The sequence below is a fragment of the Mytilus trossulus genome, chromosome 8 (assembly GCF_036588685.1).
Source record: "Mytilus trossulus isolate FHL-02 chromosome 8, PNRI_Mtr1.1.1.hap1, whole genome shotgun sequence".
Classification (NCBI taxonomy): Eukaryota; Metazoa; Mollusca; class Bivalvia; order Mytilida; family Mytilidae; genus Mytilus; species Mytilus trossulus.
Window position 1 is genome coordinate 40,090,166 of NC_086380.1, and position 19,273 is coordinate 40,109,438.

A 19,273-nucleotide genomic window follows, 5' to 3' on the forward strand; every position below is an offset into this window, starting at 1 on the left:
AAATTATGTACGATAGAAATAAGGAAATTTGAATTTTTGAAAACTAAGGCATTTCTACCTCTAGAGGAATAGTATACACCAATTGACTTGGTGTGAGGGTAAACGCAAGTTTGTTGTCCCTGAGGTACCAACTATTGCTCGAGGCAAAGCCGAGAGCAATAGTTGGTATGCGAAGGGACAACAAACTTGCTATTACCCGCACAATCAGTCATAAGGTGTTTTATTATACTGAATAACATAGCCATTTTGTGTTTTTATATAACAAATAACTTATTTTCTAAAAGTGTATATATATCATCTGAAAGAAAAGAAAAATGTCACATAACTTTACATGCACATGATGAACTTCACTATTTTTTTATAATTCCTTCTGTATTTATAAATATTTCATTAATTTCAATCAAGACTACAAATACTTATGTTAAACTTTCAGTGCTTATAATAAATCCTAGCTAAAATACACCAAACGCAAATTCACTTTTAACCTATATTATGAATAAGGTACTATATTTTAGATCTTTTAAAGATTTTTTTTCTCTTTTAAAATTGCTTCTTGTAAGTGAAATTACAATCAACAAATACAGATACCACCTTTCACAATATTAGAGTGAGCTTGACATTGCAAAGTATACGTAACCAAGCAGAGTAGTCAATGACATCATTATCGTCCAATGAAAAATAAGCATGAAAAAGTACGGCAAAGATGATTATGAAACTATTAACTGGGGTAATAGACTTTGAAACTATTGACTGGCAAATGGTTCTGTGGAATGAAATAGCACAACTATTTCATTACTTTTTATATAGAAAAAAAAATACTGAAGTATAATAAATTACCTTAGCTGTATTTGGCAAAAAATTATTGTCCTCAATGCTCTTCAACTTCTTCGTACTTTATTTAGCCTTTTAAACATTTTTTATTCGAGCGTCACTGATGATTCTTTGTAAACGAAACGCGCGTCTGGCGTAATATAAATTTTTAATCCTGGTATCCATGATGAGTTTATTTACATATCAAAACCAGAAGATATGGTATGATTTCTAATGAGACACCTGCTCATAAGAAACACAGACAATAACCGTTTTTTTAAGGCTTCTATCAAATCTTGATGTAGTAAACAATGATAATAATACATCAAGAATATTTCAAGATAATGTTTGACTTTGTTTGACAAGGTTGTTGTGGAGGGGATCACATAAAAAAAAACCTGCTTAGTTTGAATCGTTTTATTAATGATCTATGTACATCAAAATTAAAATTGAAGCAATGACAAGAATTAAATGAACTGAACTTTTGAACTCATATTAAACTCTAACAACGTACTGAATATAATGCTACATGTCAGTGAATGTTAGGAAATGAATTAAATCAAGTCAATATAAACACTGATAACTATATATGTGTACCTGTTATATTGTGATGGAATTACGTTGTTTCCTCAGAAGAAACAGAAGAACATTGATTTTATTTATAACTCCGTTAATTTTATTACCTCTTCCACTTGTCGTGAATACACAGGTAAGAAATGTTTTTGTTTCATGATGTTTCTAGTATTTTTGGTATAGGTACATTGCCACATCCCTTTTCTGAAATCCCTTTTTTCTTTTCTTTTAATTTCAATTATACTATATTCGTTTTGTATATGTGTGTGCTTTATTCAAATAAAGATATCAGAAAAATCATTTGTTTACGACTTACTATCAATTTCTAGTTTACTATTCACAGAGGTCACTGATAGTATATATTAAACAAATATTGTTTCTCATGGTAATATTACATCAAAAATAATAAAAGTTCAATCAAAAAATTCACCGGTTAACTAATACTTTTCTTTACATACTTTTATCAAATATAGTTTTTGGGACATTTTGTAAAATCCTTAGTTTTCGAAAGAAAAAAAGTGCTATGGCTAAAACATGAGAAATCTGGAAAGAATTATTTCAAGCCAATTTCATATTCTAATATTATAAAAACACACAATCCTTTCATTGTAAATGTTTTTTTTAATTCCGTTAATTATATACTATCAATTTATAACAATTTTACAAAAAGCTGGTTATTTTGAAAGTGCAGCGAAATAATTAACTTATAAAAAAATATATTTTCAAAAAATGAAAGGTCCGATTCGCAACGTTCTATGTTCTAACTTCAAAGAGAGGATTCATTATGAGTTCGAGGCTTTTTTTTTTATCAAAAATATGAATAATTTCAAAGATTATATTGTGTGCATTAATTTAAAAAAAAAGTATGTTTTGATATCGATGGTCAAATAACATAGATATAGGAAGATGAGATATTATTCAGTAAAATACATTTTTTCGTATTACTGTAAATTCAGAAATAATTGCGTGATTTTTATTGCGATTTTGTCATTTTATACTAAAATGCCAATTTATTTTTGTGATATTCAGAAAAATCCTGTTTAATAGTCCATTTGCCAATAACCGATTTGATTCTGTTATTACACACTTTTTAAACAAATTACTTCCTTTTGTCAATCGAAGACTGGTTCTTTACCGGACAAAATTGACTTTTGCCAATGCGAAACATGATGAATTCAAAGTGATGTTTCGGCGGGTCAACTAATTTTTCATGTAAAATAATATCGGATGTCAAAAGTATTCAGCTTAAGGTGTTATGGGAGTCTAAAATAAAAATGATAGAATTTGTTCATACTTTGCCAAAACGTAGTATCTATTAATATATGTTGAAAAATATAATAAAAATGATAGGTCACCGCGCATTTTTTCAAGCTACAGGACGTGACAAAATGACAAATTTTGTATGGATTGTACAGGAAAAAACACCATTTTGTGATTAGAAACTAAACAAAATGATAGAATTGTTAAATACTAAAGGAAAAAGATAGCTTTCAGACAATGCTTTGAGAATATCAAAAGAAGAGATAGGGTCACCGTACGTTTTTCCCCGCTAAAATACAGAAGAGGAAATTTCCATGTAGAATCCTTCAGAAATTGCACTGTTTTAGAGTTACCTCCCCTTAAAATGACAATAAAAAAAAAAATAAAAACAACCAAAAATAATTAATATTTGCAAAAATATTAATATTTATAAGTTGTTTTCTTATATATTGGTTCTTTTTAATGAAAAATTCACATTAAATGTCTGCATTCCTGCATCAAAATTTTGCTAACTTAATAGAAAATCTAGACCTTTACTTTTCTGTTTTTTACAATACAAGATGGAGGAAGACACCCATACCACCTTAACAACAAATTAATGTAATTACAGATTTGATAACGTTAAAGATTACTCACATTACGCAAAGGTAATTTTGCTCCTTCTGCTTGCTCTCAATTGTAAATAATAATTAATGTCTGTCATAAGGGAGACAACTAAAAAGGGGATCTCTAATTACAGGATAAATAACGGGAATTCGCAAATGGCCCATTGATACAAAAAAAATATCAAAATGCGAGTTTAAATTATTGCGATTTTTTCGCAATAATGAAAACATCGCAATAATTTCTGAATTAACATTATATTCATGAACGTGCTATTGCTAGTATTTAGCATTTACACATTGCAAAACAAATCAAAGTACTGAAGTACTGAACATCGGATGACCACAAGTTCTTGTGAATGGTCAAAAGCACTTGTCTCAGAAAAAAAATCACATATATCTTTACCTGAAATTGAGGTTAATGTACAGATATATATTTTTTTCTGAGACAAGTTTATGAATAAATGACAAGAAAATTCAACTATGCCGTAATTGCTTTTATATTGCAATAATTTAATTTTTATGAATAAATGACAGGAAATTCAACTATGCCGTAATTACTATTATATTGCAATAATTTAATTTTTATGAATAAATGACAGGAAAATCAACTATGCCGTAATTACTATTATATTGCAATAATTTAATTTTTATTAATAAATGACAGGAAATTCAACTATGCCGTAATTACTGTTCTATTGCAATACTTTAATTTTTATGAATGAATGACAGGAAATTCAACTTTGCCGTAATTACTATTATATTGCAATAATTTAATTTTTATGAATAAATGACAGGAAATTCAACTATGCCGTAATTACTATTATATTGCAATAATTAAATTTTTATGAATAAATGACAGGAAATTCAACTATGCCGTAATTACTATTATATTGCAATAATTTAATTTTTATGAATAAATGACAGAAAATTCAACTATGCCGTAATTACTATTATATTGCAATAATTTAATTTTTATGAATAAATGACAGGAAATTCAACTATGCCGTAATTACTATTATATTGCAATAATTTAATTTTTATGAATAAATGACAGGAAATTCAACTATGCCGTAATTACTGTTATATTGCAATAATTTAATTTTTATGAATGAATGACAGAAAATGCAACTATGCCGTAATTATTCTTATATTGCAATAATTTAATTTTTATGAATAAATGACAGGAATGTAATATAATTTTGGTTGTAACGCGTCTTCTGAATGGCTATTTTTCTTGCCTGTTCGAAATAACATAACAAATTTGGTTCACACTTTAAAAAATCAGTATATATTGATTTGTTGTTATATATTATATCAAAATAACAGTTCATGTATATTTTATTTCTATCTATTTGTATATCATTCTATTCTACTATTCTAATTACGCACGTGCATCGTGAACACATTTTTTGTAAAAAATCGATTTTTCTATAACATTGCAAAAGATTGGATACGAGTAGGCATTCATTTTCCCCCGCAAATAGAATAACAGAGTTACTTACCTATCCTTGCCGGTATTGTCACAAAACGTTCTTTGAGATATTCGCATGCTTAAACACACTTTTTCGGTACGTGTGCATTGATTTTATCAATGATGTTTTACTTATATATATATATATCTAAGTACAACACATTTTCATAATATTGAATTATGTTGTAGACAAAACTATGTTTATCAGTATTTATTTAAGAGATGTGTTTCTATCAAACGACAAGTAATGTTATTTTGCACTCGTTTATGTGCACGTATTTATCATGTTTATAGATCGGTTACAATCTCAAAACTAATTTACATAATGGAAATCTAGGCGATAGCAATACTTCAGAATTACCTCAAGGTCATCGAGATGTAAAACAATAAAATCTCTTCAGAATTAATAATTAGCACGATACATTCCCTTTTAAGTGCCTTTCTGTTTCATATTATCATATATACTTTTGCGGTTATGAGATTTGATGAAAAAACCACACTTTTTTTACAGGAATCAAAATGTGGGTATGGACTTCTGTTAATGGCTGTACTCTGGATAACGGAAGCCCTGCCTATATATGTTACAGCAATGCTGCCAATCATTTTGTTTCCAATGATGGGTGTAAGCAGAGTGAGAGATTTGGCTTCTAAATATTTTTCGGTAATACTTGTAGTAGTTATAACAGGTTACATATCAAAATCATATGAAACGATTTCTAGTAATTTAAATGTGTTTTTTTATTAATTTACTGTTTGCAAAAGTAATAATTATTCGAAATAATAAGTGTTTGCCTTTTTTACTATTTTGATCTGAGCGTCACTGATGTGTCTTACGTAGACAAAACGCGCGTCTGACGTATTGAATTATACGCGTAATACCTTTGATAAATATTGGAATCTTATTTATAAACATGTACACATTACATGTAGTCTTATGTTCTATATAGTAAGTCTTATGTGGACGTTTTTGTTGTGACATTTTTTACGAATCCATAAATGATCAGCGACAAAATCATTAATTTGACCTATCTTTTTTAAGTTTTTTTCTTCCGCTTATTTTATTTTTGCAAAGTAAATGTATCACAAGATGGCGCCTTGCTATTTAGTTAATTATAACGAACAGTTTATATGCTTTTAAAACTGAACCTGAAGCCACTTCTAATTTTTGTGCTGGTCTTTGCAATGTATCCGGGTTTTGTTTTCTGTAGTTAGTTAATACTTCAGTTTTATCATGTATATCTTTTATATTCATTTGATAAAATTAACTATTTTCAATAGCATGAATTGTTCTATATAATAAGGATGTTCTTATCCCAAGCAGAAAATCCTAGCCGTATTTGGCACAACCATTTTGATCTTTTGATCCTCAGTGCTGTACAACTTTGTACCTTTTTTTGACTTTCGAACTTTTATATCTGGGCGTCACTGGTGATTCATGTGTTTCTTTGTGTAATATGTTCTCCTATTTATATGTATTGTAGTCCTGTATTATAATGTTGTAATTTTAATGTTATATTTAACATTGCCATTAAAGTGCGAGGTTTTGCATGCCACAAAACCAGGTTCAATAATAAACTCATCATAGATACCAGGACTAAATTTTGTATATACGAACCCACCATTTTATTCTTTAAAAATGCCCTGTACCAAGTCAGGAATATGGCCATTGCTATATTACTGTTCGTTTCTGTGTGTGTTACTTTTTAACGTTGTGTTGTTTGTTTTCTCTGATATTTGAGTGTGAATTCACATTACTATAAGACGTCTCACTGTACTTTTTCTATCCCAAATTCATGTATTTGGTTTTGATGTTATATTTGTTATTTTCATCGGATTGTGTCTAATGCTAAGTCCGTTTCTGTGTGTGTTACATTTTAAGGTTGTATCGTTGTTCTCCTCTTATATTTAATGTGTTTCCATTAGTTTTAGTTTGTTACACCAATTTTGTTATTGTCCATAGATTTACGAGTTTTGAACAGAGGTATACTATTGTTGCCTTTATTTACTCGCAACCGTAAAAGATACTGACAAATTCATTTTACCAAATTGTTCGCTATTCCGTCAGGGTGCTCAGTTTAGTTTTGACCGAAGTGTTCAACATAACAGTTATTTTTTTAAATATAAAATTGATGTAAGTGATTTTTTTTTAATTTCCTACCCATTTATTTTTAACTCTTCTTTTTGGTCCGTAATGGTGTGCTGTCATGTTGCAAGGACGAAGTATATTTTAAGTCTTCAAATGACAACATAGGCTACACATATAATTCTGGTTATCCCGAGGAACAGTGATTTCTTTGATGATGAATTGTATAATCGATTCTCTTTATCGTTTCATGAATCATTTCATTTAATACGATAAATTTTCAAAATATTTTGATAATACATGTATTTGATAGAAAATTCAGAAGCATTCTAAAGATTCTCTAAATAAACTGCTTTCATGAACTGTCCATTCTCTAAGCAGTTCTTTTCATTAAATAATCTGCTTTTAGAATGTTATATTTGTATTTCTGGGTGGTATGTCGGTAGCAATGTATATAGAGAAATGGAAAATACATAGACGATTTGCTCTCAAATTACTCTTGTTTCTAGGAACATCTACTAAATTGTAAGATTATTTACTTTTGTACTTTCTATTGGAGACCGCATCTGTCATGTCTGTGGTCTCATAGTAACATGCTTGCCTTTATAGGGTTTGGTAAGTCAAACAAAAATATTGAAAATTAGTTTTGACTGTTTTTCAACCAAAAAGACAATACTTATGAGTACAAAAAACTTTTTTTTCTGACTCCAGAACCATGCGTCAGGTTGGATGCAAAGTCTTCCTATAAATTATAATTGTGTGATCTTGTATAAAGGGAGCATCATATCCATGTCTAATAACATGTATTCGTCCTAATCATGCAATGTACTTGACACTGGACGTCATAATGAAAACGAATGATTGTGACACAGTGACTGTTGTATCCATATCTTGACAATTTTACCTATTGTGTCTGTTTTGTTCACGAATCGTTGTATATATAATGGAATTCGATGCAACTGTCATACAAGTAAAAGGTTAAGCGCTATAAAATCAGGTTCAATCCACCATTTTCTAGATTTGAAAATACTTGTCCCAAGTCAGGAATATGATAGTTGTTGTCCATTCGTTTGATGTATTTTATCATTTTATTTTGCCAATTGATTATGGACTTTCCGTTTTGAATTTTCCTCGGAGTTCAGTATTTTTTATTATTTTACTTTTACATGTTTTAATCATCTTTGACTACTGTGAACCAACTTATTTTCGCGAGCGATTTAATCTCGTTACTTTCACGAGAAGAAAATAACGCGAATATAAATCGTTGAGAATATGTAAATCTAGGATCTATCCTAATGTAAAATATCGACTTAATTTGAAAATTGCGAAATTAAAATGACGCGAGGTGGACTAGGAAGGGTTAAACGCGAAATAAAGTATCCGCGAATTTAAGTTGGTTTACAGAATTGTGTCGATTTGTACACTTGTGTTTGTTGCACATCTTGGTTTAACTTTTATATTTCATAAATTTTATTTATTGGCGGCAATTTTATCGTTTTTCGTATCAAATTATAAGCCTGGTACCTTTGATAACTATTGACATCACTTGGTCGATGACACTGCTGGTGGACGTTTCGTCCCCGAAGTTATCACCAGCCCAGTAGTCAACCCTTCGGTGTTGACATGAATATCAATTATATGGTAATTTTTATAAATTTCCTGTTTTCAAAATAATCATGCATTTTTCGAAATACTCAGAATTTTATTATCCCAGGCATTGTTACATTCGCTGTATTTTTTGGAATTTTAGATACACAATGCTCTTCAACTTTGTACTTGTTTGGCTTTATAACTGTTTTGAACTGTGCGTCACTGATGAGTCTTATGTTGACGAAACGGGCGTTCGTTATGTTATCCGAAGCAACGGTTATGTTTGAGGTTAACGCTAATGAATTTTTGGAAATATGTATGTCGTTTGCAACATTCTTATATTCAGTGTTTCTAATTTGGTAGGCTGACATTTGGATTTATGGTTACAACAGGGTTTATGTCGATGTGGGTCAGCAACACAGCAACAATATCCATGATGCTTCCAATCGGACAGGCTGTACTGGTTGAACTTGTTCGAGCACGGAAACGAAATCCACACGATGAAGAGGAGAAAGATATAGGTTGCAAATAATTTCTTGTAAAGTTTTTTTTCACTCCGATTGATAAGTCACAGTGATATATGGAATATTTACGTACGAACCGCCAAACTGAAAGACAAAATCTTATATACTATGTATTCTCTTCTCTACTATTATAAATATTATGCTGGTAGCGGAAATGTTTACACCGGAACACCGGCTATGTGGACACTGCATAGTTCAATTTTTAAGTTATTGCATGTTTACAATTATATATCACTGTAAGAACTAAATAACAATAACCCTTAGTACTTGGAGAGATACGCAATAATTCATGTCAAGCAATGCCAAAATAACAATATTTTGTCGCAATCCTCGTTGTTCTTGTTTGCGTGTCATTTGTTATTTCTCTCTTCTTTACACAGCGATAAACTAGAAATCGTGGATTGATTTCTAACATTAGCGTTTGAATACTATAGTACAATAACTGACACTGAAGTTAACTGTCGTCAAAACATCCGAATGATCTAAAAAGTAATTTTTTCTGGTGAGGTGATTTTATTAACGAAGTGCTCACGAACAAAATTTACAACACTATTTTGAAAATTATATAGTTTTTAGGGAACACGATGGATGAAAATACTGAAAATGATTGGTAATATAAAATTTACTATTAAAAAATTAGTTGGAAATACCTTTGTTATCGCATGTATTGAAGTAAAATTTTAAAATTGATTGAAGACATTCTATATAAATGTTTTATATGTGTCCAGAAGTTTGATATTCTATGATTATCTAAGTTACTTAAATATTTCCATTTTTACTAATATACATTTTTTTATATACTAATAAAACCTTCCTTAAAAGGATCAGATATTTGAAATTCAAAAGCGAGGGCACAAACCTTCAGAAACACGTCATATTCATGATATTTGAGGCCAGATAAATCAGCAGCGCAGGGTACATGTGGTCTCTTAGTACTAGTTTCTTATACTTACATTTACAACATATATTTGTTTCCAATGAAACAGTTTTTACGTTTGATTAAAATGAAAGTTAATATTGTATACTACATTCTCCTATTGAACAGTAAAATCAATATTTTGTTTTACGATTGATTAAAATAAAAATGAAAATATTGTACACCACATTCTCCTTTTGAACAGTAAAATCAATATTTTGTTTTACGTTTGATTAAAATGAAAATGAAAATATTGTTTACCACATTCTCCTATTGAACAGTAAAATCAAGTTAATAAAGAACAACGAGGATTGCGAAACATTTGAAGTTGGATACGGAGTCAAAGGACCTTTGCAAACTGATATTCCTCTGTATTTGTTACTCGGCTAATTGTGGTGGCATAGCGACATTAACTTGAACTACACCTAATCTAGTGCTCAAAGGACAACTCGATCAGTAATTATAAACCGATGGGTTTTTTTTTTTTCATAATAATTGTTATAATTTTATCACAATCTCTAATATCCTTAAACTCCTTACCTACAAATCAACCCTATATCTACCTATCATATGTTTTATTTAGATATAAATATATATATATATATATATAACTTATCTTTAAAACAGTGACAATGTAAACCTAACTTTTGGTTTTAAAAACTATATATCTTATTTTTTTGGTTCTTTTTTGCAATTACATATCAAACTAGGTTTTGAGAAAATCACACATTGCAGAAACGTTTGCATTCATTCTTAATTGACCACGATTGTCAGTTTTCCAGCCGAATGTCATTGGTTTTCTACGGGCACCCATGCTTTCTCCCCAGAAAAAAAGCCCCCACAAAATGGCCAATAGTTTTGCAAGTAGCATTTAACATAAAACAATACACATCAATCTATCGAGCTATCTCATCGAACTGTTTCTCTATGATTACCATTGCCTACACGTCATTCTATATTCAAAGTACTGAAACCTGTTAGAATAGTCTTGCTAAACATCCAACGTGTCAGGTATTTTGATTGTTAACTAATATTTTGTATATGGTTAGCAAACTGTCATAAAAACTGAAATGCTAACAGCTGATTAATAGTTATTTTAAGACCTAACATATATTTTCATTAAGGTTGAATAAAAATCGCCTGTCTACAATATCAGGATTATTTTATAATTGTTTATTAAAATTATTCATTTGTATGATATAGTGCATGTTCTATTTGTTTACAACTTTCTGTGCAGATTGTCTGGTGATAATTCCGGTATAACATTTGCTTCATGGTTTATTTTCGGATGTCCTATATCCATAGTCAGCGTTTTAATGAATTGGGTGATTCTACAGATTATGTTCTTTGGATGGAGGTGAGTTTTAGAATATTATACAAACATACTCCTGTTAACGTACAATCATTGTTACATACTAATTTAAATTTGTCGTTTTAAACTTTTTTATGGACATAAAAATGTGTGTAATAGATGATATTTGGATGTATGTAGAATTCTTGTTTAAAAATTCGACTAATATCCGTTTTAAAATGGAGAAGAACAAGTGCTTGATCCCTCTTCAACAGGCACCATTTTTGTATTAACTGATCGAACGATACAATACATACACACCATTATAAAGCAGTGTGTGGGCGATGTTTTCAGAATAGAAAATTATAGATTTATTCTACAGAAAAGGCAAAACAAATAAGAGGGAAACATGCCGGAAAAAAAATATAACATGGAAGAACTCCCCATCCATACCCTTGTTAAGACAACCCTCTACGATTCATTTAATCTAAAATGTAAAACAAGATAACCCATAACTGATTCACCTAATCAATAAACTCATCATAGATAACAGGAATAAATTTTGTATTAATACGCCAGACGCGCGTTTCGTCTACAAAAGACTCATCAGTGACGCTCGAATCCAAAAAAAAGTTGAAAAAGTCAAAATAAGTACGAAGTTGAAGAGCATTGAGGACCAAAATTCCTAAAAGTTTTGCCAAATACAGCTAAGTTAATCTATGCATGAGGTAGAACAGCCTTAGTATTCCAAAAAATCAATGTTCTTGTCTTTCGATATCGTGGTTACAATCACGATAAGGTTTCTAAAATATGAAAGCTATATGTAATTTATATAATGTGTCTTCACTGTTTGCAAAATAAGAAAATGTCACATACTTTGAACAAGTATTTTACCAAATTGCAAACAACTTAATAAACGATATTTCAAAGTCTTAGAGAAATAGTTATCTTAAGTACCAAGATTATAATTTAATACGCCAGACGTGCGTTTCGTCTACATAAGACTCATCAGTGACGCTCATAACAAAATAGTTAACAAAAAAGACCAAATAAATACAAAGTTGAAGAGCATTGAGGACATCACTCCATTTATTTGATGATACGATATATTAACTCTTTCATGAATTCAAATCAATATGCATTTACAGTATATAACATTTAAGGTCTCTTTTCACAAAAGCCAGAACAAGTGACAATTCAGAGAGAATCAAATGCATTCTTAATAAACAGTATGATAGTCTTGGAGAAATAAAGTAAGTAATAGTCCGATATAACACCCTACTTATCTCACCTTGATAAAATCACGTTCGTGGTTTTAAACCATATAGAAAAAAGATATGTGGTCAGATAATCAATGAGACTTGTAACTAAATTATATGACGTGAATGAAATCATTTATAGATATACAGAAGTATTTTGAAAAGAAACTAAAATACTGAGAATTTAAGAAAAAATATTTGAATGTTCAAGAATTGTTGCAGAAATGCATGGTACACTTATTTTTTTTATTTTTCAGTTTGTTTTGGAGGTTTTTTTCTGACTTGTGATGTTAATTGTAAACTGTAATTCACTTTTGACGGATGATGTAAATTGTAAACTTTAATCAAAACCATCTAGAATTACCTATCAACTACCATTTAGCACTTCAAAAGCACGTTTTTCCATACATGTCATATACAAGGCATTTTCATAAATGAGTTAGATAAATTTTCTTTAGTTCAATGTTCCTTTCGATTCTTGTTTCACTTAAATTACTACCGTATAATTGATTGTAACTATTGTTTAGTTTTGCACAGAAAGCGGTATGTGTTCATCAAGTAATGCTAGTGTTGTTGTGGTTTTCCTTAGAACCAGAATTCGTTCCTGGCTGGGGAAGTTTCTTTAAAAAAGGGTAAGTGTTAGAAAAAATATATGTATATCCATACTTGAATATAAGTTTGTGCAACATTCTACTTAATTTACACAAAATTTTATTATGTATCATCCATTGTACACAATCGTTGTCAGTGACATATGTATTGTTTTATGATATATTATTAATTATGAATCTGTTGATCTGTTATCTTCGTATGTATGTGAGGTCCTCAGGGGCCAAGTATAGTTCATTTACGCTATCACTAGTCTGTCAACCGTGAGAATGTGTGTTTAAAATCCATACGTTGCAGGTATGTTCAGCTCTTTTTTATTGCATATTATTGCAATTCATGCCGATTGTCGCTGGTTTCCTCAACCAATCAAAACTAGCTTTCACAATATATCCAGTGATGCTGAAAGTGGCAGTTAACACTGTGGTATTAACTTGCTTATCGTTGAAGCCTGTACGGTGACCTATAGTTGTATATGTCTCTGTCATTGTTGGTCCCTTGTGGACAGTTGTCTCATCGGCAATCATACCACATATTCTTTTATATATACAAACAATCAATTATTCATATCCATGGCATAAAATATTTAGATATTTACGTAGTGACGGATCTTTGTAGCTTACACCGGTTAACACCCTCTGTTTTGTCTGACAACTTATGCTTTTGTATGGGGACATATGGTTGGAGCCTTTCTTTTCGTATGACTTGCAATTAGTGGAACTCAATTTTAAAAAAAATATGTTCCGCCGAATTATATATTTGATCAGTTGTTTCTTGTATAAAGTTTACAAAAGAACAAATAGGAAAGAGATTCAAAAGTCTCAGAAATTAATTAATAACCAAGGACCATTCTGTAACTGAATCGACACTGAGATTGTGGACACAAAGTAACTAAGCTTAACTGTTGGTTACACCTATCAAACTTATTTCCTCATAGTACAACATCTTCCAAGATATTATATTTTGATGTTTTGTGTTTTATTATTTGAATACTAGTAACCTTTTGTTATCTTTTGCTATGCTGTGTTCTTTGGTGTTATCTTTCGCTACTCTGTGAGTTATTATTATATTTTTGTATAGGTACGTGTCAGATGCAGTACCAGCAATGATAATTGCTACTAGCTTGTTTATTTTTCCTTCTAGAAGGCGATCGACTACTGCGACAGGTAAATGCATGTTGCGACGTTCACATAATGTTTTAAATTTTGAATTATCAACTATTGATAACTCAATTCGGTAGTAACATTATTAGATGCAGGTACATATATTTCTAGCATTATCATCTTGTTCATAGGAAGACCATACTATATTTTTTAATGTTCGACCGTGTAATCGTATCAATAGTCTTGGCCTCTAAATGTCTATCTTGCGAAAATAGCGATTTCATTAAAAAAAAAAAACAATATCACCAAAAAAAAAGAAATAATATATATTTGGTTTTTTTTTTTAAATAATATTTTACCACATATTTACCGAACCAAAATGCAGTTGATTATTTTCAATTTGAATTTAACCACAAATTTACCGCAACAAAAGGCAGTTGTTTTTTCAATTGAGTTGAGACACATGTTGTAAAAAGGCATTTTTTTGTATTTCTAATTCTTAGAGAAACCCTATTTGTTTCCGACAATTGTTTAGCTAAAACCGATGTAACGTCTTAAACAATATATCGTTGTAACATTGCTTCATTCATTTAATTGTTTTGAATGTATGTTATTGCTGTTATTATTGTAAATAATCATATAATAGGGTCTGCAGAAACGAAAGTTACACGTTACAGGTTTTATTCAAGCTACCATTCCTGAAAGTGTCCTCAATTCTTATACATGGTCAATCTGTTTTAGGCAAGGACGAAACAAACGAAATACCTCCACTTCTAGATTGGGAAACATTTGTGCAAAAGATTCCATGGGGTGTTACACTTGTAATGGGTGGTGGACTTGCTCTGGCAGACGCATGCCAAGTATGAACATATTCTTATTAAGATTTTATCTTCTGTTTTGTCAAATATATATCATACATGTAATACCATCGATGTCCCATGGTTATATACAAATGAAATAAGAGGTATTGTGGTGATTCATATATTTACAATTCTTATCAGATGATGAACAATAGTTTTTGGAGGAGAAAGATACTAACCGCAATATTCTAAAAGGGACATTAACTACCAAATACGCTTTTAGCAGCTATATTGGTTCAACTTTTTCAAAACAAGCTTACAAACATCGATGGTGAATAATTCGACATCGTTGAATAAGTATTCATGTACACGTTAACACTTTAGTCAGTGATGGTTTACGCATGAATTAGGCAACAGACACATGTTGTTTCCTTTTTCCTTTTTCCTTTTTCGATATTCAAATTTTGAAAAAAAGAAAACAATTTGTGTCTGGTGAATTAGGCATGTTCGTTTACTAAAAGGAAAATAATCTCAATATTGAAAGTGAAACCAAGGTTTTGATCACATGCATTGTTATTAGATTATTTATCAAGTTATAAATTAAATATGAGGTATTTGAGTCAAATAAATGAACTGAACATACGTTTTACAGTTAATGGCGTTTTAGGTGGATCCGATAGCAAACTTAAGACTGTGTTTATTCTTATTCCATTTCCAGAAATACTTGTAAAAATACATGCATGCATATATGAATATGAAACTAAATAATATAACAACATCGTGCCTTTCCGTGATTATAGTGATAACCTTCATAAATTTTAAGGTATGCTCGAGTCAACCACGTTTTGGAGACCTTAAAACAAAAGATATTTGACATCGGAGTAACAAATCTAAATAAAAACGACAGCTTATAGCGTAGTCAGGTGTGTTTGGTTTTTTTTAGGGGGAGGGGGGGATAACAAAAGTGTCTGATCTCTTAATACCCAATGTTTCTTTGCTGGTGACATTTATTGTCTAATAAACAATTCTGTCTTTAAGGAATCTGGACTATCGCTATGGTTAGGTGCACAGCTGTCAGTATTTCGAGACGTACCCGTTTGGATTATGATATTTATCATATGTACTTTTGTTTCCTTGACAACAGAAGTAGTTAGTAACATCGCCGCATGCAGTATTGTCCTTCCCGTATTGGCAAACATGGTTAGTTCAACGGTCACCTTTGTTATTCTATCAGACGCGTTTAATGTAATTCACTTTAATTTATTTTCTGTTTAATGTTTCTCAAACAACTATCAAGCTATAAGAAAAAAGTAAAATCACAAAAATACTGAACTCCGACGAAAAATTTAATCGGAAAGTCCCTAATAATGGCACAATCAAATGACAAAACACATTAAAAACGAATGGACAGCAACTGTCATATTCCTGACTTTGTAAAGGCATTTTCAAATGAAGAAAATGGTGGCTCATAGCGCTAAACCTCTTACTGTACGATAGTGTCGATCGTCGAATTCCGTTATATTTACAATGATGCAGACATAAAAAATTAAATAGTCAAAACCAAAGAGACGAAATTTTCTGATATCAGATTCTTTTCCAAGATTACAATTAGTCGTTCAAGAAAACAGTCCAAACTCTGTTATGTTACATAAAAGTTCTATTTTCTATCACAACGATAAAAGAGGGACGAAATATACCAGAGTCAAACTCATAAATCGAAAATATAATGACAACGCCATGGCAGAAAATGAATACAGACAAACAATAGTACACATGACACAACATAGAAAACTAAAGAATACTAGTAAGCAACATGAACCTATAGTTTGCATATTTCATGCAAAGATTGTTTAAAATGATGTATATCAATATAAAAATAAGGAGATGTATTAATAGTTACATCCCAGCTCCTTTGCTCTAACAGGGGTGATCTGAGCCGGATCACCCCTCCCATATAACCCCAGTTTGAGTTTCTTCGTAATGCATGCTTTTCTTTGTTCTGTAATAGCTGGGATGTAAAATAGTTATCCCACTCGGGCTAGGTGTGTCAGTTCTAGATCACACTCTGGCTTCTGGCCATCGTGGTGATTTTACACTGACACACCGCGTCGTAATGGGATAACTATTAATTATCAAAGGTACCAGGCTTATAATTTAATACGCCAGACGCGCGTTTCGTTAAGACTCATCAGTAACGCTCAGATCAAAATAGTTATAAGCCAAACAAGTACAAAGGTGAAGAGCAGTGAGAACCCAAAATTTCAAAAAGTTGTAACAAATACGACTAAAGTAATGTATTCCTTGAATAAGAAAATCCTATAGTTTTTTTCGAAAAATTCGTAATTAATAACCATTTGTGACTTTGTCGTTATCTGGGATCATGAGTTAAATTAATTATTTTCATTCAGGCTGCTGGTATGCATATCCATCCTACATATTTAATGTTACCTGCTACAGTCGCCTGCTCGTTTGCTTTTATGCTTCCTGTAGCAACGCCACCAAATATCATAGCATTTTCATATGGGTACCTTAAAGTTACTGATATGGTGAGTAAAATTTAGAATCTAATCATTTTTAAAACTTGGTTTATTTATCACTTAGTAAAAGTTATAATACGTTATATATTCATAACAAGAACCTAGCAATTAAATTGAACCATAAACCTAAACGAAAAAGAGCATTACGTATAAATAACGATTTACTAAACACGTCTGGTAATAATTCAAGACAATTTTGTCAGTTATCATGATTATTGCTTTGTAATACTTACAAACCGCCCTTACTCAAATTTAATAAAGATGGTTTATAAAAGGCATTGACTTTTAAATTCATGTTCACTGATTTGAATCAAATTCTTATGTTTGATTTATGACATACTAAAAAAATATAGCCAAATTACAGAAAGTCTACAATAAGCAATTTACAAGGAATGAGCTCGATGATATGCATCATTGTTTCATATGTATTTGGTTTAGATACCATCTAATGAACTATCCAGTTGACCTCCGAAGACTGTTGACTGTAATATAACCCGGTATAAATCTAAAAATAGCTATAAATAGTTATAAGATAGCGAACTCGTGCAATTGGATTTTTCTAGTTTTGTTTGATTTTATATTTTAGGTAAAAAACATATTAATTATCGTTTTTACCTGTACAGGAATGAGTTTTTGTAAATCGAATCAGTCAATCTACTGATTAACTTTTGTTTCACTTTTAGATTTGACATATTTTGTTCTTTCTACGACTTACCTTGCTTAATTCGTGCGTAATCGATCTATAGCTTAGAGGTTAAATTGAAGGTCACATGAATACGGACTCAATGAGGTCGGACTGTTCACTTTTAAGTGAATAATGTATCATTGATGTTAGCTTATTTTGAAAAAAATGAATCATATTGGCGAACTTTTATTGAACTATTTCACTTTCATTAATGATTGAAAAAAACAAACTTTTTGTAACATTTATTCATATCTGGTAGCGTATGCCCCTTAAAACAATTAAACTGCATATGGTCTTAAAAAGGATACAACTAGACAAAATAATCTTCGTGAGAAAGTGGTATGCTTTTATGTTTTCTGGTTTAAAACCAAGTTATTCATCATGAGGATCTATATTACCAAAAAGTAAAATAAAAAAAAGTACTGAACTCCGGGGAAAATTCAGAATGGAATTCCCTGATCAAATGGCAAAATCAAAAGATCAAAAACATGAAACGAATGGATAACTACTGTCATATTCCTGACTTGGTAAATATTTTTTATGTAAAACAAAAAGGTGGACTAAACCTGGTTTTATAGCTAGCTACACCTGTCGCTCGATGACAATCGATTTAAATTCAATTACATTGATAAGGATGTGTGAACACAATAGGTAAAAATTTCAAAAATTTGGGGTAAATAAATTAACATTGTGTTATAATCTTAATAACCATAAAACAAACATATAAAAATTATGTAAAAAAGGAACACAAAAAGGAATAGTCAATGCACATAAGCAAAAATGACAGACAAGAATACAAAAACGTATCACAACAAAATGACGGGGTGTTTCAGTAACGAGTCATAGCATATGTAACATAGAAACACAAAAGGCATAGAAACAAAGCACATTAGCAAAAATGAAAGACTAAGCTAAAAATAAAAAGGGAATAATGAAGATCAACCAAAATTCACTAAATTCGAGTTTATGTGAGACGATTATATCGTACCTTCCTAACGTCGAGCGTGTGATGTCATCGATTAAATCCCGGTTTGGATAAAACTGTAAAACTTATAATTTTGAATGTTTTTATTCCATACCATTCAGTCGGCATTTAAAAATAAGAACAATCACTTATCGGCTCTGAGTATGCATTACTTTACCATGTTTACCAAATAGGG

The 19,273-nt window shown here is 30.6% G+C and overlaps 1 pseudogene; it reads left to right on the forward strand.

Moving 5' to 3' along the window:
• Positions 1 to 5,233: 5,233 nt before the first annotated feature.
• LOC134727660 (Na(+)/dicarboxylate cotransporter 3-like) lies at positions 5,234 to 18,117 on the forward strand (annotated as a pseudogene).
• Positions 18,118 to 19,273: the final 1,156 nt, after the last annotated feature.